General features: G+C 33.9%; 2 long non-coding RNA genes across 3 annotated transcripts; both read left to right on the top strand.

The window, feature by feature from the left end:
- The first annotated feature begins 3,568 nt into the window (after positions 1-3,568).
- LOC128221148 (uncharacterized) lies at positions 3,569-8,538 on the top strand. The gene is made up of 5 exons (XR_008258904.1): positions 3,569-3,669; positions 4,865-5,062; positions 5,376-6,611; positions 7,033-7,179; positions 8,347-8,538. It is a non-coding gene; the product is annotated as an uncharacterized LOC128221148 (long non-coding RNA).
- A 1,769-nt stretch (positions 8,539-10,307) lies between these two features.
- On the top strand, positions 10,308-13,727 carry LOC128222660 (uncharacterized). 2 transcript variants are annotated; one of them, XR_008259193.1, is made up of 4 exons: positions 10,308-10,395; positions 10,688-10,762; positions 11,051-11,143; positions 12,958-13,727. It is a non-coding gene; the product is annotated as an uncharacterized LOC128222660 (long non-coding RNA). The 2 variants fall into 2 exon arrangements; XR_008259194.1 differs by lacking the exon at positions 12,958-13,727 and having other exon boundaries at positions 11,051-11,577.
- The last annotated feature ends 816 nt before the right edge of the window (positions 13,728-14,543 follow it).

Below are 14,543 nucleotides of genomic sequence, written 5' to 3'. Positions count from 1 at the left end.
ATTTTATCTCTTGATTTTCCTGTTTTTGTATGTAGCAAAGCGATCTACATCATGCTCTCCCCAAATACTATCTACATAGCTAAAAAACTCGTCGGTGACTTCCCACTCATCAGTGTTGGATAGTTTGCTTATATTATCCGCAACTTCATTTAACTCTCTCGGAATCCACTGAATACGCAGATCTATCTTAAACTTCAAGCAAATGTCAAATATGCGTAAAGATTCTTGTTGTAACTCTACTTTGGTACTTCCACACTGAACGATATGAACGCACGACTGGGAATCAGAAAACCATTTTACCGTTTTACCATTTAACATATTGCCATAAACATCTAATGCAAGTTTGACAGCCCTTAATTCTCTAAAAGTAGAACTTTTGACTACTTCCTCTTCCGCCCATATAGAGCGAAAAACGCTGTTTCTACAATTCACTACATAAGCGCCCGCACCCGAATGGGAAGCGTCGGAATACACCAACACTTCAACTGGCGAATACGGAGCTAGAAAACTAACGTTAGATTTCTGTAAATTCAACTGCCAAAATTCCAATTCCTTAAGAAACGGGTGTCCTTCAGGAATTTTCATACAAACATCCCAAGAACTACGGCCTTCTATCAAAATATATAAAAACCTAGTCATTAACCTCACAATGTTGCCTAAAACTGGTTTCATAGAAATAATTTTGCCAACGCATTTTGCTAAACATCTCGCTGTGATTGAACTGTAATTTCTAAGAACGTGTTCAATGTTTGATAAACAATCTAGTACTCTCCTTTCCGGAATACTTATACAAAATGCTATACTATTCCAAAATATACCTATCCATTCAATGATTTGAACTGGATTCCAAACTGACTTTTCGTTGTTTATGATGAAACCAGCCTTAATGAGACTATCCTGTACAAATGAAGCATCTGTCAGCGTCCTTTCTAACGATTTATTTGTGCCCCATCCATCATCTAGAAACATTACAATCTTAATGCCGTTTATTCGCCAATATTTGACCATTTCTCCCAACACTTTTCTAAAAATAAAAGGGGCAGTACTGCATCTAAAAGCCAACACCGTGAAACAATAATATTTCCCCTTTATAGAAAAACCTAAAAATATCTGATGAGCCGCAAAAATATCTATGGGATGATACCCTTGACTTAAATCAAACTTAAAACTGTAGGAATCTTTTTTAAAATACTCTAAACCCGTTTTCCAATCTTCAAAAGAAAAACTTTCTTTCCACAAAAATTTATTTATTTTTCTGAGATCCAAGATCAATCTTTTTTTGCCTTGTTTGATTATAGCAACACTCAAGGGATTCACTGTATGCGGAACAAAAGGTGTCTCGACAATACAATGCTTTTGTAACAATTCGTTTACAGCAGAGTTTACAAAATCTATATTATCCAAAGCGGACTTATTATTTCTCGCAAAAGAAGGTTCCGGCACCTCAAAAATGGTAATTTGTAACCATTATCTATAACATCGACAATATCTTGATTTGCGCCGATTTGTTTCCAAAAATCTATGTGGGATTTTAATCTACCCTTAACATTTTTGGTTCCACTTGAACAATCTGTTATAAAACTATTTCTTCATACTCAAAGAAATCTCTATCAAACAAACAGTCAAAAGAAAACTCATCATTTATATTCTGTCTTGGGCTGTGTGGTTGCCGCTGCGGCTCTGGACATGTCGGCGTAGTAATAGTTGACTCTACGTGGAGCGCCTTCGTTTGCGCGGCAATCCCTCCGGAAGTGCCCTCGCTGACCGCACGAGAAGCAGATGTCGTTGCCGGTGCTGATACGCTGGGCACGAAAGGACTGCTGTGTCGAATGACCGCATCCCTCTTGTTGACGTGGCTGCCGCTGACTTCCGGTGGTGGCGCTCGCAATGGTAGAAGAACGCTTATAAGGATTAAATTTGTTATCTGTAGAAGGCTTGGAAGTTTGATCTTTTGATAGCCCTGGTTTCAGCTTGTCTAAGCCTTTTTCATCGTCGTTATCTGAACCAAGTAGCGGCCTTTCATACTCATTCACTGTCAACCAGCCGCCGGGGGAACAATCGGCCACTTGAATTAATTTATTCCTGTGCTTAACTTTAGAAAGTAAATCTTGTAAAATTTCCTGAGCTCCTTCAGGTAAGTTCTTACACAAAGCCCTTTCCAAGCCTTCCTGAATTTCTGAATTAAATTCAAACTGATGTTTATTTGATTCACTTTTAAGTTTTGGTTTCTTGTCTTTGCTAGTTTTAATACTACACAAATCTTGTCCTTCAATTGACTGTCAAGATATGTTTTAAACAACGAAAAAGATTCAATTGCTGAGTCCCCCGAGGACTTACCGTTTCCACGTGCAACTCCGCCGCCTTCTTCGTCGCTTGCCATAATACAATACACCAATTTTCTGATGGTTTAACTGGCCCGGTACAACCTCGAATGACGAAAACACGTGGACAAACGGCTTTTATACCAGCCGTTTGGTTATATAAACCCACTGACCATTACCATATATGGCAATAGTCGGAAATCCCCCCATATATGGTTATTATCGTAAATACGATTTATTCCGAACAGAAAATAAATATATGTACCTGGCTGACGTGACAAGCTCTGCTATGTGTACCGGTATAATCCATGGTCGTAATTAAATCGGTAATCCAACAGGCATTATTTCTTCGCAATTTCTATCCGATCAACAACTGTCAAATATCTAAATAGTATTGAAATTGTAAAGCCTTAAATGACAACTACTAACTGTCAAGTGTGACTTTCGTATAGAATGGTAAACAATGCGTATGAATATCTTTAATAAACAAGTGAAAACAAAGTGTATATCTCAGACAATCTATAGAAATATGTTTCATTTGTGTTTTTGAGTTTACCAAAAGTATTCATAGTAATTGCTTATAAGCATATTTTGAATTATTTTAATAACTAGTAGGGCGCTATTTCGCCGCATCTCATAGTTCAAATTTCATTCTTCCGTATCGTCACACTCTGATGACGCTGGTGTCCGGCATGCATATTCACTTCAAAACAATGAAATAATCTCTAAACAGAATTTTCGATGTTTGCTTAAAACTAGGCTTGTAGTTAATACTTTAATTCAAATATCTTTACAGGGAATATAAAGCGTTTAACACCAATTAAATATACACTTTGTTGCACAAATATAGGATTATTTTCTTCTCGTGATGCAGTATCAGAGCATTAAGCACCATTTAGTTTCCTTTACTTTTGTCGAGATGTTAACTATTCGTGTCAAAGGGTCGTCAGAATAAAAAAAAACAATCATGCATATGGGTCTTATGTCTAACCATCAAATTGCTTTTTAATGACAACATTGGGACTTTTATAGTTTATAACGGTATCATGATAAGAAACGCATTAAGTAGCATAATTGGGAAGAAAAATATTAGACATTAAGGCATAGGACGAAGTTTCGCTTTCAACCTTCGATATCTTGCCTATTCAGCAATGAACGTGCTCATAAACAGGGAAGTTTAAATAGACTGTAGATAATGCATTTTACGGTTAATCTAAAATAGTGATACAAGGTTTCGAACATCCTGAATGAAATTATAGTTATACTGTGAAGAATGTATGAACTCACGAAATGAATCCATTAAAATGTGTAATTGTGATTATTTATTATTTTGGAGTTATTCAAAAAGGTACTGTGAACTCTCATCATAACAACCGTTCAGTTTATGTATCTAAATATATAGATACATAGTTTTAATATGATTACAATATTTAAAATATGAAAATATATGATTAGCATGAAAATCGACCTATGCTCATGACTGTAGTAAGTACTCATTCTTGAAATAAGAAGCTTAATAGATATTTATGTACAACAACATTGACTTTACGCCACATAACTTCCTACAGTATTGAAACACTCTAATGCCGTAAAATGAATTAAAAGGCATACAAATTTTAGAAAAGGTAAAGAAAGAGGTATAACTAACACTACTCGATTATTCACATTGAATTCAACACAATGAGCAAGAAGCTTGAGTGACTTTTTATTATAGGCACGATGTTTGTGTATACTGACTCTGTTGAATGGTATCATAATGTCTTAAGGGAGAACTTAAAAATGAATTAAATCAAAGAAAACACTTTTCAGTATGGCATATGTTACTTTGACTTGCTAATATTCAAACTTAGTCGCTTAATCTGCTTCGAGATATGACACAAATCACAAGCGCATATTTTTGTTTGAACCGTTTTAAATCTGTGAACGGACTCATTTGATGAGTTTCAAACAAAATAAATTGTGTGCGAAACAATGGTATAGGTTTAACATATACAGTCGAAACCAATTGCCTCAATATCATTAGGCTCCATTTCTTCGTTAGCTAGCGTAAAACAAAATATCATATCAGTAATCGACCCACTACAATTTTAATATATCGGCAGCCCCATACTCCTTCAACTATTGACCCAGTTATTGAACAGTTGTATGAGCTGTTTTAAAGATTGTAATTACACTTTCAAATTATCAACTTATAGCTACAAACAAGTTTTGTAGTGAAACCATGCCTTGTCGAATGATATATATAATCGGCAGTATTCCACGAAGGTTTCTCAAATGTGAAGGAAAGTATACCATTGCGTTAGATAATCAGTCAATGATGAATCTGTTTGCCTTTGTTTTCTATAGATTGGATAATTAATGGTAAACATAAATTGTTAAAATGTATCAGTGCACAAAGGTTTGCTTATTCAATTTGTAAGTAGTGTGCTATACAATTCAAACTTGTTATTGCGGTACATACACTCTAGTAGTTTAAAATGAATAAGTTACTGTTGATACGAGGTATAGAATAGCACTTGTCCATTTTTTGGTGGAACTTTCAGGTCAAAGTGTTTTTGTTTCACAAAGAGAAACGAAATGGGATGAATCCCCATGCATTTTAGCAGAACCAGCTATTATCTGCAGAAACGATGGCTCGTGGATCATGGAAAATGGTTTGGAATTGCATACGAAGGCAATAGTTCAAGACAATGGATTTTGGATTGGATATGCCAAAACATGGATTAGTTTTGCTTATGTTGGTAAGAAATGTTTCTTATACATATGAATAAAACAAAATAATATAATCTTTAAACACTTTTATGTACCTTGTGCACATTTTTGATAAAAACAAATGCTTAACACGACATGCATTATGAAGAACAATCCTTTGTGAATTGGAAGCGATAAGACAATCTTCTTTGAAATGTTCAGAGTTTATTTCATTTAAACAGAATAAATGCCACTTATTACGATTCTCGGTTGGAAGAAAGCTGAATATTTAAAGCGTTGTATCATTCACACGGTATGTTCGTGATTGTTTACTATATATAATCAAACCTTTTTGTTTTCAAGGATGTAATGCAGTGAATGATGGAGTCGAATATTCAGTTTCAACTCTTGGAGAATGTAGACGTACAACAGGTTGCAAAACATTCGGAATCAGGAATTCGACTGCCGTGAGTAAACAACTAAACATACCATAACATAACAAATGATTATATCATCATTCTACTTTTCAAATGCCTTTGCTGGGAAACTATGATATGCTTTTCATACATGATAATTGAATAGAAGGAATGTTGATCACTTATGATGTATGTATGTAATTTAGTCAAGTGGTCAGATCTTAAATTGTCATACAATGGAAGAAAGAGAAGTCTAAATAGTATTTATTGAACAAAAAGGACATAATCTAAACAATTATTCATGCAAATAAACGTGTGATTAGAGAAAACCCGAATTGATCAAACTTGCGATATAAGGACAGGAAGATGCTAGTTATAGAGAAATTTGGTCTAGTAAAAATCACACTATTGTTTACAAATGTGGCTTCTCTTGCATAAAGCAAAACATTAGTTTAAAAGTCTGACCAAAGTTGCAAACTGTGATATATGTTTGTTAGACTCATACAAGTGATTTCAATGTGAATTCAGTCAAACATCTTACAAGTAACCCGAAGGGCTCGCAACAAGTGTCTTCAACGTTACAATTAAACTACACGGTCAATTCAAGTAGTCAGGAATTCATTTATGAACCCTTTTTCTTTTTAAATATCTTCAGTAACTTTTTGTCATCACATTAAGGAATTGATGCAAATGTCTTAGAAAAAAACACAACAGTTATCTAATTTAAGGCAATAACTAACTGATAGTTAAAACTTTGGGTGACCTTATGTTCACAATCTGTTATTTGGTACTTTAGTTGCTTATTGCTCATGCCAGTTTTGCTAAACCATCCAAAACATCCACAGAACAATTTAAGCTCACTTAGTAGCCAAACACTTAATGGATACACTTTTTCAGGGCACAATGTTAATTGACACTACACAAGAGACATACAACGTTTGAAACAACAAAATTACACCTCAAATTCTTTTAAATGCTTATATCAAAATAAATGTTTGAATAACCACCCTGGCATAACTTGACTGAATTTATTTGGATTTTTTTCAGGGATTAAGATGTAAGTGTGCCAGTAATAGCCAGGTTTTTTCGGGAACATGTAGAAGAAAATGCGAAGAAGCGGATCAATATCCTTGTGGTGATACTACCGACACAACTATGTACTCAATTTATACGGTGGAAAAAGGTACTATTGCCGTTGGGTTATTATTCTAACTTCAAGTTGAAAGTTATAAAGAAACTTAATGTTCATCAATGTTGCCAATACGTATGTTAGGATTGCAAAATATGTTTGAAAAATACAAATATCAAATGCGACACCGTGTATCATGTTGCCGATCTAGCTACAAGGGATACCTATCTCAACAGAAGCATAACCACAAAAAGATAAGATTCATTAGTGAAATAAAGAATTAAAATTCGTTAAATATTGATTACCAATGATCGTATACAACCGTTTTTATTAGGGAAAAACTAATCATTTTCGAGTGTAAGTGTATGAAATGTTCGCAAACAGTTAAATGTGTTTGATTTCACAGTCTTTCGCGCAGTCAGAATAGCATTTACGTACTCTGTATGTGCCTGACACATCAATCGTTTTATTTCAGTTCCACCAAGCAGCCATTCACAGGATAGAGACAAAAACTGTCTATTGTTTTATTATGCATATGGCGGACAGGTACATAATTTTTATTGGAATTCATGCCATTTAGTCTCCTATCCAGAGCTGTTATGCAGCGGCACAAACTTTTCAGGTAATTAGTTTTACTTTTTCATTATGCCGCATAAGGCGATTACCCATTGATTTTTATTGTAAGCGTCAGATTCCAATTTCTAAAGGTTTCGACCAGGAGGGAAGAGAAAAAAACAATCATTCTATTTTTTAAATTCTTTAAGGGTATTTATATAAAACATTTTCTTATAAAAGCTATCCGGCCAAATGTTATATACTTTCATTTCTTAAACAACTTTGATTGGTGAAATACTTCTTAACTTGATACATAACTGTAACTTTATGTACACTATTAATGCATTATTCCAATGACTATTGTTAGTTTTTGTTAGTTTTGAGTTTTAATTAGAAAGCCTAAGCTTACCATCAATATGACATAGACCCAATTTTGCATGGTCTGATATTTAACAGTTTAGTAAGTGTTTACTTACTTTCCTACTCATACACCCACTTCCCTAAATACCCCCCCACCTCCCCAAAAAAATAAAAAAATAAAATAACTGTCTGAAATGAGATAGCGTAGGTGGTCCAGAACTTGAGAACTTACGAAAAGCCATCTTGCTCAACATTGTGGTCATGCGTATTGTGATTTTTAGCTTGGTTTTTTATTTATAATTCCCTTGATAGTGAGATCGCAACAACTTGTTTGTGTTTCTTTGGTATCTATTCGGTCTTCAAAGTCATGAGGGGTAAATGGCATCCATGATGACGCGCAAATGACCCTACTATTACGCGGGCCCTTGAAAGGCCTATCGTTGGGCGATTTTGTATGATTTGTGCGCAACATTCTGTCACAGACAAAACGTCGCCTCATAAAGAGGTTATGGCGTATCCGGCGCGCCCCAACCTCGTTTTGCCATAGAGGAGTTCTTATTACATTGTTATAAAATATATTGTTGACGTTACAGCAAAAGAAACCTGATCAATATATTATATACCAAAATTGTATTGTCTTTGTAAAAGAAATCCAACCTCCCTACATCATAATTTAAGCATATATGTTACAGAATCAGGAGAACGGGAACGCACATAAAGTTGCACCCTCAAGTTAAGCCTTCTTTAACGTCGCATCCTGACACCGCCCATGTGTATGATTTTACTGTTACCTTTTTACACCAGTAACCTAAATCGAATATGTATAAGTCTAACAGATGGAAAATGGTTAACCTAATGCACGGTTATTTTATAGATCAAAACCAAATGGCGCAAATAAATCCTTCAAGTAATGGGAAATGGGCTAAAGCTGTTGATCACTGCTTCGTTGGAAAACTCTTCCCTGCGACGATACAAAGTATCAAAAATGCGCAGTTTACACGCACGAACGCCATTGACTACTGGACAGGAATACTTAAAAAAGAGTCAATTATATCATCGAACTACATTTTAGGTATGAACATAATTCTAATTTTCAATGTTCTATAACTTATGTTATTTGAAATGTTTGCAATAATAGTTATTATGATTCCCTTATGACATTATGACCCTTTTTGTTGTTTTTTTAATTAAAATCTGATTCTTGAAATATACTCTGACTTAAAATATCTTGTCCAGAACTTTTAAGCATACTTTTAAACTTGATTAAATAAAACGACATCAATATATAATGTTGAAATACACGTTAGAATTAGAATTGTAAAGTTAAACTTTTGGCCCGATTAATAAATAGAAAACCACTGAAATGAACTCAAAATAACGTGGAATGTCAATGGGGTAGTATAATTTGCGAGCTTATTCTCCAGATGGTTATTGTTGTATAAACAAAGTCTGTCCGTTCAGTATTTGAGAAAAAAACAGCATACATTCTAATGCTTAAATAACAAATTGAAAACTGTTTTAAAGGGAACGGTCTTGTAGCCCAAAACGTTTTGTAAGCTCAGTTTAGCGGAACATTCAAACATATATAGAGGCAGACGTTAACTTGTATTGAGTAAAATAATAATAATTATTGGATCATTGCTACACTTCTAAGTAGCGCTGTATCTGTTTTATATACTTTTGCCTGATTTATTTTCGCAAACGTGAGATGATTCGTTATTTACTAACCAGTTTGTTTAAAATGTGGAGATGGCGGCGAGCACTCAATGATTCATACAAAGGAAAGGAGATATTGTTTCTGGAATATCGTTTGTATCATCCCTTTTGTTATCTTATTCATTTTCTTACAGATAATAGCACCAATCCACCTGTGATGTATGCATATGTGGAAAAGATAAACCAGACCGTTTACGTCAGATTTGCTAATAAAGGTGAATCGAAGAAAAGTTTGTGCGCTGGAGGTAATGTTGCAGTCATTGTCAGGTTGAGTGTTCGTAAACCAGTTTGTATTCTAATTGATATCTGTTATTCACTGACCGTGTCATGTAATTTTTATATCTTGTTTTGGGATTTTTCGATATGAGGTTACAGAGCTGGTCCCTGTGGTTTTCAATTATTTTGGTATAGACAGATATAAAGAAACATATATCTTCTTGGGAAAGATACATCTTTATGAGCTTCACAAGTTTTTTCAGATTTTACATGATAATTTGAAATGCGTATACTATGTTTTATAGAGGGTCAAGTTGTTTGCATTTTGATGTTGGAGTTTCTTGTTATTACCTTTATTCTTTCCATATGATAGTTCATTTTATTTGGTTTCATGTCATTGTTTTGAATGCTGGAATATTAATGGATCAGGCTCTTACCATAGTATGTGTCTATCAAATATTTTATCAACTTGACTTTCGTCCAAGTTATGGGTGATCTATACAGGTTTATGCAAATCAGAGTGTTTTTCTGTTTAATGCACTTTTATGTTCAATTCATTTGACTAAACAGCTGTATTTGTTTCACAGATCATAAAAGTCAAATAAGTTTAACTTAATAATGCATTATAATTTAAAACAATTTCATATGCATGCATCTATATAATGAGCCTTTAAAGTCATAGTTTAAGTTTTAATTTAGTAATAAATAATGCATATTCGATTCATTTATCATGTTGTCTAGAAATGATCTTAAGCAGCGTTCAAGAATGTTACATACAAGAAATTGACAGAACCTATAAGAAGTACCACAGTAGCAAAGATTCTGTTAAAAGGTCTACGAACCCAAACCAGGCTTTTACGCATTATAGGGCTAAAACGTTATGTTTTGTGTTAATTTTCAGATGCCACATCGCGAATACCCGCGATAACGACGCGAGAAACACAACAAACGTATTCGGAATCAACCACAGCCTAAGTCACAATTACAAAAGGTTATTTAATTAAAAACTTTTAATAACTCTTATCTATTTTGTTCCCCAACAAAAAAAGAATCTGTAGAATCTTTTCCATAAATAAACTATAAGTTCAGGAAATATAAACGTTATTGAGCCTTGGAGTTCTTACACACATATTCCCTGGACGATCTCAATAAAAGTGTTTATCATACAACGAGCTTCGAATAAATTTGAGCACATGCCTTTTCCGTTAAATATAAAACACATCAATGTCAGGCTCTTCGGAATCATATGGTTCAAATGTTGTGTTTTCTGTGGTAATTTTCAGGTGTCACGATTACTACACGAGAAACACAACCAACTTATTCGGAGTCTACCACAACACCAGTCAAAAGTACAAAAGGTTATTTGATTATTAATTTAAAATTTAAAAGAACTCTCATCTGTTGTGGTTCCCAACAAATAGAGTATCTACATCATCTTGTCCTAAAATAAACTTCAGGAAAAATGACAGAAAAGCGAGCCAATTGTATACATTCTCTTGACGATTTGAATGAATTGTGTATTATATGACGAGTTTCGAAATATTTTGATCACATGCCTCGTTCGGGAAAATAATATAAAACAAACCCAGGCCAGGCTTTGACGCAGTATATGGTTTACATGCTGTGTTTTGTGTTCTTAATTTTAGATGACACAGCAGCAACACCCTCGACATCGACACGAGAGACATAGCTGAATACGTTTTCAACATCAACTACAACAGAATTCGAGAGTGCAAAAGGTTACTAAGAAATTCTGAAATATATTTGGTTCCCCATTATTCATTGAACAAACAACATCTATTTAAATAATACACACTTTATTATTCAGCAAGTTACGGAAAGGTGATATTGGCATTGATATAACGATCGATTAAGGTTTGTTATTGTGACTGTAGTTTGGCTTGAGACATGTTGCGATTGATCAGGCGTTGTTGATACGAGAGACCCATAGTTAATGGGTTTATGGATATATATATTCGTAAATATTGCTTCAACCGCAATGCGGTTAGTGAGCTTTTGACATCACAGTTCATGATTCCTTACGTCCGACCCGTCATGGGGGCTCGACTGCTTCACGGCATAGACCCATCCACAAACTCTTGACAGTCTTTAAGCTGATCAATGTGTATTCCCTATAATATTCTATTTGGTTTCTTGTAGATTTAATTCGTAAAGATTTTTTCTAACCCTTTGTTAAACGTCAATTATAAATTACAAATTAACATATGCCTTGAATGAAGTAATACGTCATGACAATCCTAACAAAAATTCATTTGAATGTTCCCGCGTTAAAAATAATGTATCAAATGTTTTCAAGATGAACAAACAAAACACTTCAACGTCGTTGCGACACAAATTCGCTATGACTTTGCTCTACTGGAACACGTCAATAAGCAAAATGCAAATACATTTTCAACTATTTCAGCCACGTCGTTGCATTCAAGATAACCAAGTACGAAATGTGTGCACATTTTATTGTAGCAATATAGATGAGCTTGCTTTTTAAACACATTTTGTATTGCAGTTTACTTTAAAAGTCACAAAAAACGGTCGTTCTGTTTGATTGAAAGTGCAGTCAAAGAGGTTTAAAGATGTTTCTGTCAATATGTCCTTTACGAATGGGTGTAAATACAAAACATTCCATGGCCGTCCACTAATTTGAAACATCATTACATCCGAAAGTAAGTTTTGTCTATATGTAAATGCAGTCCAGTCGTTTTTGGGTGTGTTTTCCCATCAACACTGAAAAGAACAAATATTCTTTTGCTTTCCACAAATAAGGTTGTTGCTACTTTTAACATGAAAAACCAGTCCGGTGTTTGCAAATAAAATCGCCATCATTTCTATAATTACAGGGCCATCTACTTTAATAGCTGTCGGTGTTTCTATTGCTGTCATACTTCTTGTTGCTGTAGTACTTGCAGTTGTGATTTGGAGAAGGTAAGACTATATTTTGTAATACACCCGTATTACTAGTATGTATTTATAGTTCTGCCAACCTGTGCTTGTATGTTTAAATGTTTCTGATATATACTATCTAATATGAGCAAGCATAAACCAATTTATAATCATAATTTATTTTAAAACTTATTTTTGGCTTAAACAACACGAATGCTTCCGCTTTTACAGGAGTTGTTGTGATTTTACCGGAAAATAAAATCAAAATGAGGTGAAATTAATTGATGAAGTACACTGAGAAAAATACCTCATTTTGAGATATGTTTTAGAACCAACTATCTTTCATATTAGTATATTCAAGCAATGTATTTTATTCTTGTTTTATTCTATAATATTCACATGGTCAATAACCGTTGAACAATTGTCGGTTTGCATGAACGAAAAATGAACAAGAAAGGCATTTAGGTTGTGAGACATTTTCATTACAGGTGACGAAATTAGCAGTGCAAGATTAAATAATTTAAGAATGGTCATACTTTCTTTCGAATGGTAAACTACTAGAATACCCAATAGAACACATATTCACATACACTTACTTACATTCGATTGAATAGGCATTTATAGCAGTATAATATATATATATGATACTTTGCAGGGGCATGCTCTGGACGTGCTTTAAAAACGCTGTGATAGAAAAGACTACCGCAGAGGTGTCCACTGCTGTGGCCAATCAACAACGTGTTGAATATGTTAACACAACAAGTGATGGCATGCACAGAAATACTGGAGACACAAGGGACGCTCAAACTTATGAGAAACTAAACATGACTTCGAGTTCGGACAACTATCTTTCACTCCAAGAGATTGATACAGATCGCCACTTTTATCAAAACACATGAATGTAAAAATATCATGCATTTCAACTAGATTTATTTCTTTTGTTCTATGTATTAGCTAAATTCAATCATATTATGTATATATACATTTATAGAATGTCACAAGATATAACGTTTTTGTTTTCAACATAACAATGCATATAGTTGTTTTTATATTACTCTTATATTATGTATTCCCTGGGTCAATACATGCACATAATTTAACCTTATTCCTGTAGTTTTCATTGCATTATCAAATAATTCTAAAAGTACCAAATTAGTTTTACCGATAAATTGCAGAAGTCACGTGTGGCAAATTATAATTTTCGGCGATCTCGGATAAAGTACCTCTCGATCGTTAATATTATTTATAAGTCTTTATTTATTCTTAAATAAAACTTGTGAACGTATGATAAGACACAAACTTACTGAACATTTCTTTTACAACATTACACTAAGGTAAGGTTTACCAAGGTTTAATGTTGTTACTGGTACAACAAAGGGCTTGTTTTTATAGATATGCTTTAAACTATGAGCATATTTTCGTCCATATCGGCATTATTAAACGTATTAGAAATACATATGGGAACTTCATCTCTTGATCCTCGTTTCGTTACTGCTTTAAAAGTTTGGCTGGGACCTTAAAAGTCATTTCTTGACAATTTCTTGGCAAAGATAAAATAAGAATGTGTACATTAGCTTTTAATTATTCATAACTCAAAATGCATAGAACAAAACACCATCTGTACTATAGTCTGTCAGTCGCAAAGTAATAAAATACATATGATTATTATTGTTCACCCTTGAAGACTGTGAATTAGACTTTTTTAAGTTAACTTTGGTCTTATTCAAGGCTACCATAAGATAGACATTCTTCCGTCACGTCACACGTTCCTAGGGTTGTCGGTAAAGGGGCTCTACTGTTGTTAGATAGTTATAACTTTAGGTCTGACTTTTGTCCCGTTTTTGTTGAATACATATCTTATAAACACTTTACTGCATTCTTTCTTAAAAATCGGTATCAAAGGGTGATAAATTATAACATATAATTCTCTTTCTATAATAATAGTGGCTAACAAAGTTGCACCATTAACATGCCTAATCAAAATAACGGCCCCTAACGGCGACACAATTATTCTCGTGTTATGTCCGAACCGAAAGCCCGCGATATTAACAAGTTAAATAGTTGTGTTTCTTTAGTTAATTCACATCCAATATTTTGACTAATGAAAGTGAACGAAATCCGCCAATTAGAAATATTTCAGACTTGTTGATGAAGCCAACAGGAAATAGGAGAATATACTGTACATTACTCTATTTTTTTCAGTTGCATTAAGGCTGATTATCTCTTAAGTTTGCAAGTAAT

The sequence above is a fragment of the Mya arenaria genome, chromosome 16, assembly GCF_026914265.1.
Source record: "Mya arenaria isolate MELC-2E11 chromosome 16, ASM2691426v1".
NCBI lineage: Eukaryota > Metazoa > Mollusca > Bivalvia > Myida > Myidae > Mya > Mya arenaria.
Note: the sequence above shows the minus strand (reverse complement) of the source record. Positions and strands in the feature narration are given on the sequence as shown.